General features: G+C 41.7%; 1 protein-coding gene across 4 annotated transcripts in view; it reads right to left on the minus strand.

Moving 5' to 3' along the window:
* NTHL1 (nth like DNA glycosylase 1) overlaps positions 1-20,914 on the minus strand; it is a 492,998-nt gene that overhangs the window by 157,112 nt on the left and 314,972 nt on the right. The gene's annotated exons all lie outside the window — the stretch shown is intronic.

A 20,914-nucleotide genomic window follows, 5' to 3' on the forward strand; every position in this document is an offset into this window, starting at 1 on the left:
TAAATGGTTGATAATAATTATGATTGTTTACCCACACTGAGCAATTAGAGGATGATAATGATACTACATATGATTTTAATATGAATTTATTATAAAAAAGTATGTTAAAGTATAAAACTCTAAGTTTAGATAAAAAGAAGTTATGCACTTATCATAACGCTTCATGTTCGTTGTCCATCTCGGCCTTTATTCAAACTGTTAGGTTGGATCCTGTCCATCTCAGCCTTTTACAAAAGCTTGAGGCCTTCAGCAAAGCTCGTGGGCATTCTACCTTACCCATAATGCAGTTCCCCAACTCCCTCAGATCTTGTTTGCCCATGATAAATAATAATAGAGGTAAAACTAATCATACCTTGACAGAAAAGTGGTTTCTGAGGCTACAGAGTCCAATAATATCCTATTAGTACTATTCGGTCTCCCACGAGTACAGGCAGGAGGTATGGTGGGTGAGCTGTGAACAAAGTCTGAGATGAACAGCACAAATGGAACGTTGTAGTAAGTACATAACTTCTTTATGTAATGTCAATCTCGTCTCGACCATGTCCCAAGCTACCTGATTCTTGCGTAGTTCATGGCAGAATATTCCTCAGAACCTTAGAACCAAAGGATGCTCTGTTCCTGGAGGCCAAATCCACTTTGTAATGAGTAATAAAATTATTAGGGTTTGCCCATGTTGCTGCAACACAGATATTACCCAAAGGCAGCCTAGCTTGAAAAGCTGCAGAAGTAGCTATATCCCTGGTGGAGTGAGCTTAGATAGGGGTAGGAAGAGTTTTGTTCTTAGAATAAAAATGAAGGAAAAACATTCAGAAAGCCATTTGGATAAGGTAACTTTAGATACTGGTAGGCCTTTCTTAGTGTCAGAGTATGGAATAAACAGCTGGTCTGATTTCTGCAGTTCTATGTAGGTAGAAACATAACTGTCTATGGACATCCAGTAGATGTAGAGAGTATTCTCCTTTATTCTGGAAATTTGGGAAGAATACCAGTAACTCGATAGATTGACTGAGGTTACTTTCAGACACAACTCTGGGCAGAAATGAGGAGTTGGTGCATAAAGAAACTCTGTCCTTATGACATACCAGGTATGGTAGCTTGGCAAATAAAGCTTGCAATTCTGAAACTCTTCTTGCTGAAGTAATGGCTACTAAGAGGAGTGTTTTCCAAGAAAGATACTTCAAGTCACAGGTAGCAGACGGCTCAAAAGGAGGACAGATAATATTTGACAATACGAAATTCAGATCCCAAGGCGGGGATGGGTTTTTGTATGGAGGTCTTAGCACTGTAGTTCCCTTCAAGAATGCCTTACAAAGTCCGTTTGACATGATACCATACCCATTTTCTCCTATATGAAAGTTTGAAATTGCTGCCAACTAAGCTCTAATAGTGGCTGCAGCAGCACCTTCACTGAAAAACATAGCCAAAAATTCTAGTATAGAATGAATGGGAGCAGTAAACAGATCTATTTAATTAGTGTTAGCTCATGAAACAAAACTCTTCCATTTCCCTTTGTACAGCTTATGTGTAGATGATTTATGAGGAGATAAAATGTGTCTGACTGGAGATGAAAGGAAAGGAAATGTGGCAATCAGGGAAACTGGAGCAGCCAAGTTTTAAGCTTGAGATTGTTCAAACTGGGATGAACCATACCCACTGGGTGACTCAGAAGGTCTGGAACATGGTCCAGAATCCATGGTTCGTCCCAAACATGAGGCCAAAGGAAGGGAAACCAAATCTGTAGAGGCCAATAGGGGGCAATTAGGATTATTATCACCTTCAACAAACCTGCTTTCTGCAGAAATTTGGGGATTAGAGGAATTGGCGGAAAGACATAAAGAAGTCCTGGGGGCCAATCGTGAACAAGTGCATCCCCTGGGGACTCCCCCAGAGGGGGGAATCAGGGCAAAGTAGCTGCTGCATTTTGTATTGGTGTGCAAAACAGAGAGGTCACAGCAAGGCTGGCCCCATTTTTGGAAGATCTCTTCTGCAACTTCTTGGATTGAGGGACCATTTGGGAGGTTATAATATGGCCCTCCTCAATTTGTCTGCAATTACACTGAACTTCCTCGGACTGTGTGTTGCTATCAGAAAGCGGTTGGAGGATGTTGCCCATTGCCAGACTCTCACAGCTTCTCGACAATGGGGGCAAGATCTGGTTCCCCCTATTTATGTACAAGACCACAGACATGTTGCCTGACTGGATTGCTATCGTTCCCAGAGGGAAGAGAGTCTTGAAATGCTTGCAATGCCAAAAGCACGGCCCTCATCTCCAGGATGTTTATGTGCAAATGGGCCTTGTGCTGTTGCGAAATGCCCTGGACTGTCTTCCCCAAATAATGCTCCCCCTCCCCCATCTGGGAAACGTCTGCGGTCACCGTGCCTTGTGGTTGAGGAGGAATAAAGTGACAACCTTGAGACACCAGGGGAGAGTGAATCCACTAACGAACATCCTTTTTGCATGAATTGATTATCATGATCTTGTGTGTCATTGGAAGCTCTAAAATTGACCACTATGTTAAAAGTAACCATTGAAGAATTTTCATGTGGACATGAGCTAGGGGAATGAGGACAACTGAAGCAGCCATTTCACCCAATACTTGGGGAACTAGTTTGGCAGAGGCTCGTTTCTTTCTGATCAAGATTCTTACATAATGTCAAAGATCATCCACTCTGTCTTGCGGAAGTTTTGCTATCATCATTGTTGTGTTTACCTCTGCTCTTATAAAGACCAAGCTCTGACATGGCTCTAGAGCAGATTTTTCTTAATTTATTGTAATTCCTAGGGAGGAACAGAGTTGTATAGTGTAGTCCTTGGCTTGTAGCAGTAGATGCCTGGTTGGGGCGGTTATAAACCAGTTGTCCAGCTATGGAAACACCCACAATTCTTGTGTCTCAAGTGAGCCACCAACTACTGCCATGCATTTGGTGAACACTCTGGGGGCTGTAGTGAGACCAAAGGGCAGAGCTCAAAACTGAAAATGACTGGCTCCTTGCCGGAAGCGCATGTGCCTTCTGGATCGTTTTTCCATTTGTATATGGTAGTACGCATTCTGAAGGTCTATAGAGCACTTCTGATTGTCTTTTTCCAAGAACGGAAGTATTGACCATAGTGTCACCATCCAGAACTTGATCTTTTTCACAAATTTGTTCAGAATGCTGACATTCAAAATGGGTCTCCAGTCCCCTGTTTTCTTTGGAACTAAAAAGAACCTCGAGTAAATTCCGAATCCTCTCTGGTCTGCGGGCACTTCTTGGATAACTCTTTTTTTTTTTTTAGCAACTTTTGAATTTCTAAGGTTGTTTGTTCCTTTTGACTGGGTGGAACATCTGGAACGGATTTGTTTATTGGAGTGGGGAATGAGAAGGGAATGATATAACCCCTGGATATTATGTCCTGCACCCATCTGTCGTTTGTTATTTTTTGCCAGGTATGAAGGTGCCGTGACAATTGTCCCTGACTGCGTCCAGAGGCGAGCAGTTGGGCACTCCTTCAGGAGTGCTGAAAAGGTCTATCAAAAAAAGATTCTCTGGAGCCTTGATTCTGTGGGCCTCCCCTGCCATGCAGGTGGCGTCTTCCATTACTGTCCCTCCCTCTGCCTCTAGGAGAACTTTCACCCTGTGTGTTTTGGAAAGACCGTAGTGATTTTTTGAACCACATCTTTTCACCACCTCTCTGACCATTGGGAAAGTGTCTAGTAGGTGAGGAAAAACGTACTCCAATGGCAGATAAGGTCTTGCCTTCCTGTTCACACCTGTTGAGCATTTCTTTTACTTTGGACCCAAAAAGAGAGGAGCCATTAAAACAGGGGTTAATGAAGGAAAACTTAAAGGGCTCCACGAAATCACAAAGGCGCATTCAGGCAAACCCCCTAAGAGAGATGCCTGAACCTGCTACTCTACTCATTCCATCTGTTGCATATGATGTGTTCCCAACTGAATTGAGGGCCGCCACATCAGCTATAGCTCCTTGGAGGGAGTCAGAGTTCTTTCAACAGGTCCCCCTGTAATCTAGTAAAATGAGTCAAGGAGTTCAGCAACCGTAAGACAAAGGCTGCTGATGAAAAAACTTGTTTCTCATACCTATCCATGGTCCCAGAATCATTATTCGGGGGATGGATACAAGAACTGGTCTCGGATAGTTCCTCTTCAGTGGCTGCCACCATGACTATGGTATCAACTCCTACACCTTTAGTGAAGAACGACTTATCTTTCGGGGCAGTAATATATTTTATTGGGCCCCCTAGGAGTAGGTTCTATGGACTCTGGGGTCACGCATGCCTTCTGAAAGATTAAATCAATAAGCTGATCGAAAAGAGGGGTCACCTAAGAGGTGGAAGGGTGAGACCTGAAAGCCTTCAGGTATACTGACTCCTCAGCTGAAGGGGATGTGGACTGCCCATCATCTCTCTGCTTTAACATTTCCAGGATGTCTCCAAAAGAAACATCTCCAGGAGGTGAACGTGGGGACCCTTCTGCATCATCAAGGTCAATATGAGATGTGACCGACTTTTCTGGGAGTCAAGATGCTTCCTCTTGCAAGTCCTCTTCCGAGGGACTTCCTCAGTGGGGTAGTCTGGGGAAGTTTCAGAAGGGGGGGGGGTTCCCTTGCTGGATGGCCTGAGGCCTGGGATCTCTGAGGTCCTGTGGAGAGGGTAGATGAGAAAGTAAAGTCAATGGCCTAGAACTGGAAGGAAGAACCTGGATAGACTGTTTCTGAGACTGGGATGTAATCATTACCCTCCTCATAACCTCAAAAGCACTCCATCCCTGATCTGAAGAATACCCTAGATACTACAAGAGAGTAAGAGAGTTGTCAGATCTGAGGGAATCTCCGGTGCAGGAGACAGAAGCTCCAAGGCAGATGTAGGAGCCAAACTCACCTGTGTTGAAGCCCCCAGAGGCATGGCTGGATCTGGATAGATCTAAACCCACTCTGCAGGTCCGACCAGGGAGTGTAGGCTCCTAGAGGTCTCCTGCTCCAACTGAGCAGAAGCGCTCAGGGTGGATGTCATATCCAAGGAACCCATAGGTGTAGTATCTGAGACCGATACCAGTTGCATGTCCTAATCTTCCATCTCTGAAACCAGAGCATGGATAGGAGGAGCAGGCACCGATAGGGAGGATTTTGTTGGTTCAGATTCCTTTGGGCTCATATCCAATAACAATTTGGCCAAAGCTAGTGTCTTCAGGAGCCTCTGCACTACCCTGTCCATACCATCGTCAGACAAACTTCTGGTACACAGAGTAGATAAGGCTGGAGACTTGGACCTAGTCAAAAAGGGAGTTGGGAGCAGAGAAGGTATCTGTTCCAAAGATGGAGAACGGCTCCAGTATCTAAATTCGGTAGGAGCCGAAGGCTCAATCTGCTCCGACAAACTCTTGGGTCCCTTAGCGACTGGCTGCTCAGAAGAATCTGTTGGAACAGACAGCCTAAAACTTTTTGTTTTGGGTCCGAAGATGATTTCAGAGTTTAAGAAGTTCATTTTTGGGACTTGTCAGATTTAGATGAAGCAGCAGACTTTTTTTTTAAACTAAGAACAGATCATCCTGTAACTTAACCGGACGATGAAAAGGACATTTGGGAACAATAATCAAACAGGAAAAAATCCTCTAATTTAAACGGATGTGGGAAGGGAAAAAGCACCCTGGAGGGGAAGGAATGAAGGGGACAACACTCACTCTCAAAAATATGGAAAACAGATTAAGAATTCACTAAACAATTACTAAACTACTAAAAAAACTATTAAACAACTATCTAAGAAAGGTTTTAAAGCTAGAAAGATATTAAAGTAAAAATGAAAATATCACTAAGCCCACAGCTTGCTGGAGAACCACTCCTTGCGCACAGCAGCAAATGAGATCTGGGGGAGTTAGGGAACTGTATTATGGGTAAGGCAGAATGCCCAGGAGGTTGCAGAAGGCCTCGAGCTTTTGTAAAAGGCCAAGACGGATCCAATGGATTGGATACGACCCACCAGTGAGAATAAAGGTGAGACTGACAACATCACATTAAATATTTAAAAGAATGTGTACAAAAGGAATTTGTACCTAAAGGTTTATAAATACCCAAATAATGTGAAGGAAGGATCAGAGTTTCACAAAGAGCTGCTTAAAATATTTGATAATTTTGTTTTTTCTATAATGAAGGCCATAATTAACCAAAATGAAAAAGAAATTGAGTTACTTTTTAGACATAGCAGATGTTAATAAAAGGATTACGAATAATTTACTATTTACTGTGAAAGAAGAAAAAAGTAAATATTTAAATATTAGGAAAAAAAACTATGAAAAATGTGCCTCCCTGGTGAGAAGGAAAAGTAAAAAACTAGAAAGGGACAGATTAGAATACAGAGAAAACAGGAGTTATCCCAAGCCTAAACAATTTAACAGAAGCTATTTTCAAAAGTAAATATAAGATGGAGTTAATCCAGATAAGGACAGGTACAATAGAAGAAATTATTATTATAGAGGAGATCATCATACACCTGTTAGAAGGTACTATGAAAAGCAAGATAATTATGATAAGAAGGAAAATTTACAGAATTTTAACGTGAATGACTCATTAGAATTTCCTCCCCTAAGAAGATCATAAAGGATAAAAAGCAGACCAGTAACTTATTACAACTACAACAGTGGAAGGGGGCAAGGACAGGACAGGTAGAAAATGAAGATAAAATAGAATATGGAATATGTAGGTCTACAGTAGAAAATAAGGAAGATCAGATTGTGTAGAAGGACTTTATGTTGTCTTGTAGGAATTGTCCAAACCACAAAACAAAAAAGGCCAGCAAACTGTGGTATATAAATGCTTTATTAAAGCATATATAAGTAGAGCACTAACATAACAGACCGGTTTTGTCTGAAAAAAGTAGATAGCCTTCATCAGTGTCAATCAAAATCACATAGAAATCCAATGCCCTTTTATACTTAAGATAGAAACAAAAATGAAGCTCATTGGTTGTTCATAAATTCTCATTTAGACCTGGTGGAAATAAACCACCCTACTTAATGATCCACTTATTTTTCTTTAGCATTTAATATAGAGTGTCATCCAGATTTATTTGTCCTATTTCCCACAATCCTATCTACGACTGTAAATCTAAAGTTTGTGTTCTTGTGTGCCATTGAATGTTTATATAAAGCATTACTTGGTCTTTTGGTTCTAATATCACTGCAGTGTTCAGATATGTGTAATCTCAGTGGTTTCAAAGTTTGTCCAATGTAAAAAGCTGAATAGGTGCATGTCATAAGGTAAATCACTCAATCAGTTCCGCAAATGGCATAAAACCTGATATCATAAACAATGCCTGTGTTCCTGCTGGTGAATTGTTAGGATTTTACCAACCTTTGACAATGTGTGCAGTGACCAGAAGGGACACCAAAAAGTAAATCACCTGTCAGGGTTCTTTGAATGGGCTCCTGAGTATGTCTTGATTAATGTTTACAATAATTAGAATGTGACCCAAGAGTCCTCCCCCTTTGAAAGGGCAAAAAACATCCGTCCTTAAGAAACTCTGATAACTTGGTATCTGCTAAAAGAATATTCCAATGTCTTTGAACACTATCCAGTAACATGTTTGTATTTCGCCCATAGGTGGTTACAAAACGAATATTCGAGTCACTCCTGTTTTTCATCTTTGTAGCTCAATAGATCCTTCCTGTCTAGTGCTGAGACCCAGTTACTGGCAATAAGGATATTACCAATTCTGTAATCCTTGTTTCTGAACCTCCTAGTCAGGTCTTCCTTAAAATGTTCAAAAGTGGCTGGATGTGAGCAGATACGCTTCATACAAAAGAATTAAGATTTGGGTATGTTCTTTGTAATGTGTGGTGGATGGAAACTGGATGCATGTAGTAGGGAATTGTACTGTGGGTACTTGCGATAAACCTCTGTATCTAAAGTATGATCAGTGTTTCTGGTAACTAGCACATTCCAAAAAAGTGATTTTTTGGGCATCATAGTTAACTGTAAATTGTATTCCCCATTTGTTGCTATTTACGTACTCCACAAACTCCTGAAGATATTCAGTGTCAGCTCTCCAGACCATCCAGCAGTCGTCAAGATAACGTCTCCATATGTCAGTTTCCTTTAAGTATATATTATGGCTTTTATAGGTTCACAGGTTCATACTAGGCTATCTGCCCTAGGGCATTTATAAGCCTAGCCAGAGTGTGTCTGGCTTTCGCCACCCATTTTAAATGAATTTTGCTATGCCTTTTTTCGAGGTTAGTATACTGTGCCTCTGTCTAACAGTAACACAGAAGTGATACCCAGGGTAAACCTACAATCTCCCATCCACTCATCAAGATTCCTCTTGAAGAGAGTCAATGAGGGACTCTGCCTAACCTGGACTGGGATTTTATTCCAGAGTGAAGGCAGCCTCTGGGTTATGAATCTGTCCCTCCAGCATGTCCTATTTATTTCAGTGCTGAGGTTCAAGTCTCTCGAGCGCGTAGCTCGATGGGATTTGGATTTTCTGAGATGCAGCATGTCCATTAATTCTGGGTTGGACATGGCTTTATACGTCAGGCACAGATTGCCTCTGAGCAGGTGGTATGCCACTGAGTAGAGCTGGAGTTTCTTTAACTGGGCAGCATATGGCATCTGTTTGAGACCTTTGATCCTCTTGGTGAGGTACTTTTGGGGTCTTTCCAGTTGCTGCAGATGTCTGGTAAGGTACATCCCAAAAGGGGCACTGTACTCAATTATGGGCCTGATGAGGGATGAGTAAAGAGGCACAATGACCTCCCCTGACCTAGAAGTGAATCCCTTCATGATTAGGTGGGCTATATAAAATGTTTTTCTAACCACTTTGGCCACGTGGTTTTCAAATGAGAAATTGCTATCAACTTGGGTCCCCAGGTCCCTAATTACTTCTTCCGTACTTAATGGATTACCACCTATGTGGTAATTTGTGGGCACTTTGTTTTTGCCAAAGGGGATGACTATACACTTTTTGGCGTTTATCTTGAGGCCATGGCTCAGGCACCAGTTGTCTGTTTCTATGAGGCCCTTTTGTAGGATGCTTGTGTCGGCTGGAGAGTCGATTATGGCACCTAGTTTGCAGTCATCTGCGAACTTGGTCAGCCACAGTCCTTCCATGTTGGCCTGTACCTCCGAGAAATGTATACCAAACAAGAGAGAGGTCCCAGGACTGAGCCTTGTGGGACGTCACTTGTAACTGGTTTGGAGTCTGACATGGCAACAGCAATTCTAACCATGTGGGTTCTGTCCTTGAGCCAGTTTGCAACCCATCTAGTGACATAGGGGTTTATATTTAAGCTGGTGAGCTTATATATAATGCCTGAGTGGGGTATTGTATCAAAGGCTTTTGCGAGGTCCAGGTAGGCTGTGTGGACCACCTTCCCCTCGTCAATGGCCTTGGTGACTGTTTCAAAGAAATCAACCAGGTTTAAGAGGTAGGATCTGCCCTTAACAAAGCCAAACTGGGTAGGATCCAGTGTCTGTAGGTCCCCAATATCTTTATTTATGAGGTCTATGATGATCCTTTCCATAGCTTTGCAGACCAAGCTAGTCAGGCTTATGAAGCAATAGTTTCCAGGATCCGTTGAGGCACCACCTTTGTGGAGAGAGACCACTGTTGCTGTACGCCACTCTTTGGGTACATATCCTGTAGTAAGGCTGAGATTGAACAGTAGTTTTATGTTTGGGTTTAGGTCTTCTTGGAGTTCCTGTAGGATGCAGCCCGGGACACCGTCTGGTCCCATTGATGCTGTGTTTTTTGCTTTGGAGAGGGCGGCTCTTACCTGAGCATCTGAGATGTCAGGGGGGCAGCACTCTGCTTGGATAGATATTTGCCCTTTTGGTGGGGAGGGGGGGGGAGTTTGCGCTGAACCTGTCAGCTAGGATGTTGGCAATGTCTGTGGGTTTGGTGTATTTTTTGTCATTTTGGACTAATTCTGAGCATATCTAGGAATTCCCACCCAGGTTCCTAACATAACTAAAGAAAGCCTTGTGATTATCCTTAGTGTCCTGTGCAATGTTTCTCTCGAAGCTGGCCTTAGACGATTTTATGAGTGTCCATAGTTTTTTGCTAATACTGATCAGAGATGCCTTCCCTTTTTGGGATTTTGCTCTATCATGTAGTAGCTTCCTCCTTCTATTGTATAGTTTGTTTATGGCTGGGGTCCACCAGACAGGACGCCTGCCTTTGGAGGATTGGATCTTGGTTTTATTTGGGATTGCATGATCCATGCATTCCTGAAGGTGTTCATAGAATGCGTTTATAAAGGATTCTGCGGTCTGGGCCGTATTTTCCACAGGCCTGGGGGATTTGAAGGATTCCACCTTGGTTTTGAGGAGTGTGAAATTTGCTTTAGAGAAGTTTTTCACTGTGATTTTCTGGGCAGGGGGTGGGGTCGGGATGTGAATATCCAGTGAGATTAGTTTATGGTTTGATCTTACCAGTGAGGGATATACTTCTGGTCTGGAGCATAGAGCCCCCCATGTTGGTGATGATCAGGTCCAGTATGTTTTCCCCTCTTGTGGGAGTGGTAACAAGTTGTTCCATAGCATTTGAGTTTATAAATTCTAGGAACCTTTGGGCTAGGGTGTTGGAGATGGAGTAATGCTCCAAGTCTATGTTTGGGTAGCTGAAGTTGCCCAATATAATGGTGTTTGGAGAGACCTTCATATTTTCCAGTGTTCTCAGGAAGGCTGAGTGGGGTTCCTGGGTTTGGGAGGGTGGTCTGTAGCAGACTATAAACTGGAAGGCAGTTTTACCCACTGTTAGTTGCACATGGATAGTCTCTGATGCTTCGTGCTGTGCCACCAACCTGGAGGTGTGGGTATCTTTGACAAGTATTGATACTCCCCCTCCTTTTGTGGTTCGGTCCAAGTTTTGGGGCCGAAAAGCATGGTATAAGGTATAACCTGGTAGTGCTGGGGTGCTCTCGGGAGCCTTGAACCAGGTTTCTGTTACTGCACAGATATCGATGTTCTCCATGCTAAGGAGAGTTTCAAGTGCGTGCATCTTGAGGTTTAGACTTCTGGCATTGAGTAGCATTACTCAGTTTCTTATCCCTTGTGATACCTATGGAGGTGGGTTTGTCTTTTAAGCCTTGCCTAAAAAAGGCACTATGGGGGTGGCAAGAGCCTTTGCCAATATCCGAAAGCCCAGGGGTGACAGGTGCAAGCCGTCCCTAGCGAAGCATCGTGGCTTGTCGAGCATGTCATCCCAGGCTGACAGGCATTGGATCCCCTTTGAATGACACCAATACTTAAGCCAATTGTTGAAATTGATCATCTTGTCTTCATATTGTGACATCATTCTTGGTGAGGGTAAGATGCTACTCAAGGTCAGGGTCATACCTGCCTGGGCTACATGCTCAGAGAGCTCCTCTATGTCTCTTTCATGTAGTCCAGGGAGGTACATCTCAGGTCATTCTCACCAGCATGGACAATGACTGAGACATATTTGTACTTGGCTTGGAGTGACCTGAGTGCTTGTGTTATGTGGCGGATCCTAGCGCCCGACAGGCAGCTCACCGTGACCTTCTCCTTGTTCAGCCTGGTGAGCGGGACGTCAGTGTGCCTGATGATAGAGTCACCTATTACAAGTGTATCAGGTGTGTTGTTTAGCCTTAAGGGCTGTGACTGTTCGGCACACTGGCTTTGTGAGCTTTGTGTTGCACGTGTTTTGTTTTGGGGTAGCAGTTGCTTGGGTGTCTGCTTTGGAGGTCTCTGCTGCTTAGGCAGATTTTTATTTAGAGCCTGCGAGTATGTTTTTGTGTGTTTATGTGTTTGGTTTACTGTCGTGATAGGTATATGTGAGACTGGAATTGTAGTGAGTGTGGTTTCCTTCTCCTCCTGACTGGTTACGCTAGTACTGAGTTGAGAGAGCTTAGCCTCCAGTTTGGCTATATGGTTGCATCTCTCAAATGTGTTGGAATTTGTTGGGAGGAGGAGAGGGTTGTCTGTGTACTTGAGGCAGTTGTAACATTGCCTCAAGATTCCCAGATTCACCAGCTGGACCGGAGAGGAGATTGACAACCGACCTTTGGACATGCTAGAATAGTATTGGGAATTCCTTTATAATTGCAAAAAAGGGCCAATGGGGAACAAGGTACTCAAGGGGAGTTTGGGAGGGTGTACTGCTTTTAATTTTTTAGTGCTGACCTATATAATAATTGCTTTAGTGAGCAAGTGGCAGGCTTTAGAGTAGGAATAGGGTGTTTATTATGAGAACTAGATCAGTTCTAAGGGAAAAAGTGAAGAGCAGACTTTGTGAAGCCGAGAATGGTTTAAACCCAATTAAGCGGAGCTGCCCGATGCTGCGCTATGCGCAAAATCGCGCAAAGCCGCACCAAAGCAGGTTTTATACAGGGGGACTTGAAAGAGCTAGAAATTGGCCCAAAACGGCCAATAGACTACCAGATTCTTGTGCTGGGAACACTCCTCCAGGGATAGATAGGCTGCTCTAAGCTCCCCACTGCCACTGGTGAACAAAGCCGCCTCCCTTTATCCAAGAAAGGAAATGGGCAACACAGGAACTTTCCAAAAGTCCAGAATACAGCAAAGCCTGTATTTGGACTACTCGAGGTCAGGAAAGACGGGAAACAAGGATAATTTTTTTGTTTTTTTTCTTTTTTGCAACAAACAGCAGGAAAATGCAATAAATATGTAACACAGGCTAGCGCACTTGAGTGTGAAGCCTCAACAGGTATATGCAACAAACAGGACAAACTTTAAAAGTGCAGGTGCAAAAACAACTTTAAACAGTTTAAAACAGTTCAAGAAGCAGAAATACTTGCAGTTTAGCTAGATCGGACAGTCGCTCAGGTAGGTAGTAGCAGGAAAAAAAAAACACTTTTATCAGGTTAGCAGTCACTCTTTTAGCCTCTCTGCTGCTAGCACCACTCTGCAGGACCACGAGGAGCTTGGCTGAGTAGTAACAATCGCAAAAACCGCGCCAAAGCGGGTTTTATACAGGGGGACCTGAAAGAGCTAGAAATTGGCCCAAAACGGCCAATAGACTACCAGATTCTTGTGCTGGGAACACTCCTCCAGGGATAGATAGGCTGCTCTAAGCTCCCCACTGCCACTAGTGAACAAAGAAGCCTCCCTTTATCCAAGAAAGGAAACGGGCAACACAGAAACTTTCCAAAAGTCCAGAATACAGCAAAGCCTGTATTTGGACTACTCTAGGTCAGGAAAGACGGGAAACAAGGATAATTTTTTTGTTTTTTTTCTTTTTTGCAACAAACAGCAGGAAAATGCAATAAATATGTAACAAAGGCTAGCGCACTTGAGTGTGTAGCCTCAACAGGTATATGCAACAAACAGGACAAACTTTAAAAGTGCAGGTGCAAAAACAACTTTAAACAGTTTAAAACAGTTCAAGAAGCAGAAATATTTGCAATTTAGATAGATCGGACAGTCGCCCAGGTAGTAGCAGGAAAAAAAAAACACTTTTATCAGGTTAGCAGTCGCTCTTTTAGCCTCTCTGCTGCTAGCACCACTCTGCAGGACCACAAGGAGCTTGGCTGAGTAGTAACGTCATAAATGAGATGCTCTTCTAGGAAGACCATGAAAAGGTCAGCATAGATGGGGGCAAAAGATGCCCCCATAGCTGTACCCCGAACCTGCCAGTAACATTTGTTTTGGTACTAAAAGACATTTTTGGTGAGGACGTGTTCTGCTAGACGGATCAAAAAGGTATTAAACTCTGGTGAATAAAGTTCGGATCTATATAGCCAATGTTCAAGGGCCTGTAGCCCAGCCCAATGAGGAATGTTGGTATATACAGCAGATGCATCCAGAGTGCATAACAGCTACCCTGGTTCCAAGTTGCATATCCGAGATTATTTATAAGAATTGAGTAGTGTCTTGGACCCTGGACCGAACCCATTTGAGTCAAGGTTGTAAATGTTTTGTCAAAAACTGGGACAGGGGTTCCATAATAGAGCCCCTCCCTGAGACAATAGGTCTGCCAGGTGGATGATTAAGATCTTTATGTATTTTTGGAAGTAAATACAAATATTGACTACTGGGATCAGACACTGTCAAATGGTATAATACTGAGTCAGATATAATGCCCTCCTCTTCGGCAGACAAAAGAAATTCATCCGTTTGTTTCTTAAAACTGAAGCTGGGCTCAAAAGGCATATGTATGTAGTAGTGCCCATCATTCAGTTGCCTTTCTGCTTCAGCATTATATTATGCCCAGTCCATGGCAACCACCACCCACCCTTATCAGCAGGTAGAATAACCAAATTTTTGTTATTTTCAAGTTCCTGTATAGCCTGTTGTTCGATCTTTGAGAGGTTGTTAGGCATGATCTCAGATTTCCTAAAATTAAAATGTAGATTTTTGAGAATGCATGTTTGGGACATCTGAACATTATGATGCGTTGGAGGCATAAAGTTAGATTTGTGATATTTAAATGCATCATCCTCCCCAGAGTTGGTAGATGAGTCAAAGTGCAATTTCAAATTTAACAAACGACAAAAGGAAGGCATGTTTGAAGCCATTTTTGCAATATAAATATATGCGATTATGCAGTCAATAGGATTGGAACAGGTATTCAAGGTACCATTATAATCATGGTGTTTGATTAGTCATTTTTAAATCCATACAGGGGATTCATTGTATGGGCTCAGATATATATTGTTTGTTGGGGGATTAGGGTTCGTTATACACCTAAGGCCTTTGTAGTAGGTCTAACACCATCCAATCAATGTTCGTTATATGTTTATACAGGGGAATGTAGCACTGCGTGTAGGTGTTTTTTTGATGGACCAGTATATATGGTTAAAGAGAAGTTAAGCAAGGGGTACTACTGTTCGTCCCCAAGATCTTGCTTTTGCTCGTGGTTAATTGAATTAAGAAAGGATATAAATATCCTACAGGAGACAGGGACGAATGTAGCATTGCTGTTGAAGTTTTGTTTTACATATGGTGAACTGTTTAGGTGACACGCTCTGGCTGCTATTATTCCCCTTGATTTGGTTATAGGGTAATATTACTGACTGGACTGTCTACAAAAGCCAGAGGTTAATCTAAACATTTGGTATATTGGAATCATTTTGTGGTATAGATATCTGAGCTCATTCAAGTTTTCCTTATTGGGCTTAACCACCATTATTTTTTTTGGCACTAACTGTATGTACATAGCATTGGAGTTACATACATACATTTTGCAATTAATATTTGCTCACATAATTACCAAATGTATTTGACTAAGATCCTACATGGATTGTCAGCAGATAGAGATGATCTGGGCATTTTTGGTTTGGGGCCCACTAATAATATGAATACTGGGTTGGACCCACTGGAACCAGAGAACATGTGTACATCCCATTTTCAAAAACTGACCAAATGTAGGAGAGCCTTACGGACCAATGTCTGGCATCTCAAACTTTTCAAGGCTTATCAAGCCAAGGGAATCTCACCCAGAGGCCTTAGAGTACGCACCCAACCCTTGATAGCTAATAAAGATACAGAATTGGCTGAACAATGGGCTATAGCCCAAATTGAGATGTTGGCTGCGTATTATGGCTGTTCTATTGAAAGTGGTATATCCAAGGTACCTAGTATGTGTGATGAAACAAAGAAGTTTACGGGCCAACCTTCTTATATTACATGTTTAAACAAACTGAGTCAAGAATTATTCCCTTTAGAACAGCAGCTCAAGGAGAGAAAAACGCACAAACTTCACAGGGATATGGGAGCCTATGACAGGGGCAATCCCTTTAGTACAAATAAACATGTAATATTTGAGAATGTGAATAAGAAAATTTTCAAATGTAAATGACCTAGGTCCATTCTTAAGAAATCTACATAATCTCATAATGGAACATCTGGGGACGACTCCTCTTCAGTTACAGATCTAGATGTACAGCATGCCACAGATTCTCCTGTGTCCAAACGTAGTAATTCACAAAACCCTTTAGGGGCAAGACAAGGAGGGCAGAGAGAAAACACACCACACATAGACAGCATAGACAGCCTACTCAGACTTATGATACAGTGTGTTAAACATTTCATCACAATCTTTCTCACAAACTCAAACTCAATTGTTAAATAAAGGGTTACATTTTGTACCTTTTTCTTTTTTTTTTGTTTCTGAGGACTCTCTTGCACAGGATATTACATCCTTTTGTCGTTTGTTAAATTTGAAATTGCATTTTGACTCATCTATCAATTTGGGGAGGATAATGCATTTAAATATCACAAATCTAACTTTATGCTTCCGATGCATCATAATGTCCAGATGTTTCAAACATGAATTCTCAAAGATCTACATTTTCATTTTAGGGAATCTGAGATTATCCCTAACAACCTCTCAAAGATCGAGCAACAGGCTATATAGGAACTTGAAAATAACAAAAATTTGGTTATTCTACCTGCTGATAAGGGAGGGGGGGTGGTTGTCATGGACTGGGCACAATATAATGCTGAAGCAGAAAGGCAACTGAATGATGGGCGCTACTACATACATATATATGCCTTTGGATCCCAGCTTCAGTTTTAATATACAAATTGATGAATTTCTTTTGTCTCTCAAAGAGGAGGGCATTACATCTGACTCAGTGTTATACCATTTGACGGTGTCTGATCCCAGTAGTCAATATTTGTATTAGGTTCATAGGTTGGTACTAGGCTATCGGCCCTAGGATCTATGCAAGCCTAGCCATAACAATTCCCTGGATATTTCTTCCCACAATATTTACTTCTCTGGGCCCCTGTCTAGCTGGGCAACTGACATGATCCCCGGGGTGAATTTCCTATCTCCCATCCAATCATCAAGGTTCCTTTTGAAGAGGGCAAATGAGGCGCTCTGCTTGACATGTATGGGCAGTCTATTCCAGAGTATGGAGAGTCTCTGGGTCAAGAACCTATCCCTCCAGCATGTTTTGTTCACTGTGATGACAAGGTTTAGATCCCTGGAGCGTGTGGCTCTGAAAGATTGGGATTTCTTTAAGTGGAGCATGTCCAACAGCTCAGGGTTTGACTTGGCCTTGTATGTTAAGCAGAGATCGCCTCTGAGTAGACGATATGCCACAGAGTATAGCTGGAGTTTTTTTAGACAGACAGTCAGAATATGGCATCTGCTTTAGGCCCGTGATTCTTTTAGTGAGGTATTTCTGTGGCCTTTCCAGCTGTTACAGATGTCTTGCGAGGTGTATACCAAATGGGGCATTATACTCTATAATAGGTCTAATGAGGGATGAGTACAGTGGGACAATGACCTCCTTTTTTCTGGATGAAAAGCCCTTAGTGATGAGGTGTGCCACATAGAAGGATTTCCTGACTGTTGTGGCGATGTGGTTATCGAAAGTGAGACCACTGTCCACCTGTGTCCCCAAGTCTCTCATCACACTTTTGATGTTTAGCGTCTTGCCACCTATGTGGTAATTCATGGGTACATGTTTTTTTCCAAAGGGGATAACTATATATTTCTTGGCATTAAGCTTGAGCCCATGGCTCTGGCACCAGGCACCTGTTTCTGTAAGGCCTTTTTGTAGAATATCCACATCATTTGGGGATTCAATAATGGCTCCCAGTTTGCAGTCATCTGCATACTTTGTTAGCCAGAGTCCCTTAGTGTTGGCCTGTACTTCGGAGAAGTAGATGCCAAACAAGAGTGGTCCCAGGACTGAACCCTGAGGTACTCCACTTGTCACATGTCTGGAGCTGGATTTGGTGTCGGCTACTTTTACAGTCTGGGTTCTGTCAGTAAGCCAGTTGGCAACCCATCGAGTGACGTAGGGATTTATGCACATTTACTTCCAAAAATACAAAAAGATCTTAATCATCGACCGGGCAGACCTACTGTCTCAGGGAGGGGCTCTGTTACGGAACCCTTCTCCCAATTTTTGACAAAACATTTATAAACATTGCTCAAATGGGTTCGGTCCAGGGTCCAAGACACTACTTAATTCTTACAAATAATCTCGGATATGCAAATGGAACCAGGGTGGCTGTTATGCACTCTGGATGCATCCGCTCTATATACCAACATTCCTCACTGGGCTGGGCTACAGGCCCTTGAACATTGGCTATATAGATCCGAACTTTATCCACCAGGGTTTAATACCTTTTTAATCTGTCTAGCAGAACACGTCCTCACCAAAAATGTCTTCTACTACCAAAATAAATGTTACTGGCAGGTTCAGGGCACAGTTATGGAGTCATCTTTTGCCCCATCTATGCTGACCTTTTAATGGCCTTCCTAGAAGAACATCTCATTTATGATAAAAGCCATAATATATACTTAGACGAAATTGACATATGGACATGTTATCTTGATGACTGGTGGATGGTCTGGAGAGCTGACACTGAATATCTTCAGGAGTCTGTGGAATACTTAAATAGCAACAAATGGGGAATACAATTTACAGTTAACTATGATGCCCCAAAAAAATCACTTTTTTAGATGCGCTAGTCACCAGAAACACTGATCATACTTTAGATACAGAGGTTTATCACAAGTACCCACAATACAATTCTCTACTACATGCATTCAGTTTCCATCCACCACACATTACAAAGAACATACCCAAATCTCAATTCCTTCTTATGAAGCGTATTCTGCACACATCCAGCCACTTATGAACATTTTAAGGAGAACCTGACTAGGAGGTTCAGAAACAGGGGTTACAAAATTGGTAACATCCTTACCACCAGTAACTGGGTATCAGCACCAGACAGGAAGGATCTATTGAACTACAAAGATAAAAAAAACAGGGGGGTGACTCGAATATTCATTTTGTAACCACCTATGGGAGAAATACAAACATGTTACTTGATAGTGTTCAAAGACAGTAGAATATTCCTTTAGCAGATATCAATGTTTTTTCTCCGTTCGAAGGGGGAGGACTCTTGGGTCACATTTTAATCATTATAAACATGGATCAAGACATACTCAGGAGCCCATTCAAAGAACACTGACAGGTGATTTACTTTTTGGTTGTGTCCCTTGTGGTCACTGCACACATTGTCAAAGGTTGGTAAAATCCAAACAATTCACCAACAGGAACACATACATTGTTTATGATATTAGGTTTTATGCCAGTTGCGGAACTGATTGGGTGATTTACCTTGCGATATGCACCTGTTCAGCTTTTTACATTGGGCAAACTTTGAGACCACTGAGATTACACATATCTGAACAATGCAGTGATATGAGAACCAAAAGAGCAAGTAATGCTTTATATAAACATTCAATGGCACACAAGAATGCAAACTTTAGATTTAGAATCATTGATAGGATTGTGGGAAATAGGACAAATAAAGCTGGATAGCACTCTATAATAAATGCTAAAGAAAAAAGTGGATAATTAAGTTGGGTGGTTTATTTCCACCAGGTCTAAATGAGAATTTATGAACAACCAATGAGCTTCATTTTTGTTTCTATCTTAAGTATAAAAGTGCATTGGATTTCTATGTGATTTTGATTGACACTGATGAAGGCTATCTAATTTCTTTCAGCCGAAACCAGTCTGTTATGTATATGCTTTAATAAAGCATTTGTATACCACAGTTTGCTGGCCTTTTTTTGTTTTGGACTCCTCCTTTTTGGGGCCGTGCAGTTGCCGTACTTGCAAGGGTTGTTTCATTTTCTTTTAGGAATTACAATATTTTAATTATAGTAATATAGAACTTAATGAAACTTATTTTAGCTCATTTATGAAAGGATTAAAATGTGTTCCTAATAAAACAAGTGATATAAGTAAGCTGCTAATAGATCTTAACTTATTTACTAGAAAAGAAAAATCTAAAAATTATTTTCAAGAGAAGAGACGAGAGAGAAAATAAGAGCCTCAGGAGAAAAAGTACCTATAACACCCCTCTGTATCCTCAGTTGAAAAATGTTGAATCTGTTGTAGAAAGAGAGTTAAGGGAAACACTTAGAAAAGTGAGAATAATTCCAAACCTCCCCCTAGAATAAAGACAACCATTGGAATAAATTAGTAAATATAATAATATTAGGGTCATGAGGCCAGATAAGGGGGGAGGTATGGTGATTACAGACAACATATTGTATATTGGCAAAATGCAGGAAATATTAGGTGAAGAAGAAACATATACCAAAGTCTCAAAAAATGAAATCAATATATAGATTTAAAACTAAAAAACAGTATGGACAGAACAGAAGGGACTCTTAAAGGATTCTTGGGACTAGCACCATGTTTCTTGGGTGGCTCACGGGAGAATATTCTTCAGAACAGTGGACCCAAAGGAGGCCCTGTTCCTGGAGGCCAAATCCACTTTGTAATGAGTGATAAAAGTATGCGGCATTGCCCATGTAGCTGCAGCACAAATAGCGTCAATTGGTAGTCTAGCTCAAAAAGCCAAACAGGTTGCTATGGCTCTTGTAGAATGACCTTTGACTTTAAAACCCAATTCTTTGTTATGAGATTTGTATGTAAAAATAATACAATCTGATGGCCACTTTGAAACTGTGGCTTTTGATACAGGACCACCTTTTTTTAGAGTCTGAGAATGAAAAAAATAATTGGTCTGATTTTCTAAAGTCATCTGTCCTATGTAATTAGAACCGTAATTGCCTATGCACATCCAGCTGGTACATCATGTACTCTGCCTTGTTGCCAAAGGTGGGGAAAAAGACTGGTAGTTCTATGGATTGATTCAAATTAGACTCCGAGCATACTTTTGGTAGGAAAGATGAGTTTGTTAGAAGGGATACTCTATCTTTGTGGAAAATCATGTAGGGGTCTTTATTGATAATGCTTGCAGTTCTGAAACTCTTCTAGCAGAAGTGATGGCAATCAAGAAAATAGTTTTCCAAGTCAAAAACATTAGGTCACAGGATGATGCAGGTTAAAAGGGGGGAGGGTCAAACATGATAAAACAAAGTTTAGGTCCCATGGTGCTGGCAGGTCTTTGATGGGTGGTCTCAGTAACACAGTACTCCTTAGGAAAGCT

Source organism: Protopterus annectens, chromosome 12.part0 (genome assembly GCF_019279795.1).
Source record: "Protopterus annectens isolate FY-2018-M chromosome 12.part0, PAN1.0, whole genome shotgun sequence".
NCBI lineage: Eukaryota > Metazoa > Chordata > Ceratodontiformes > Protopteridae > Protopterus > Protopterus annectens.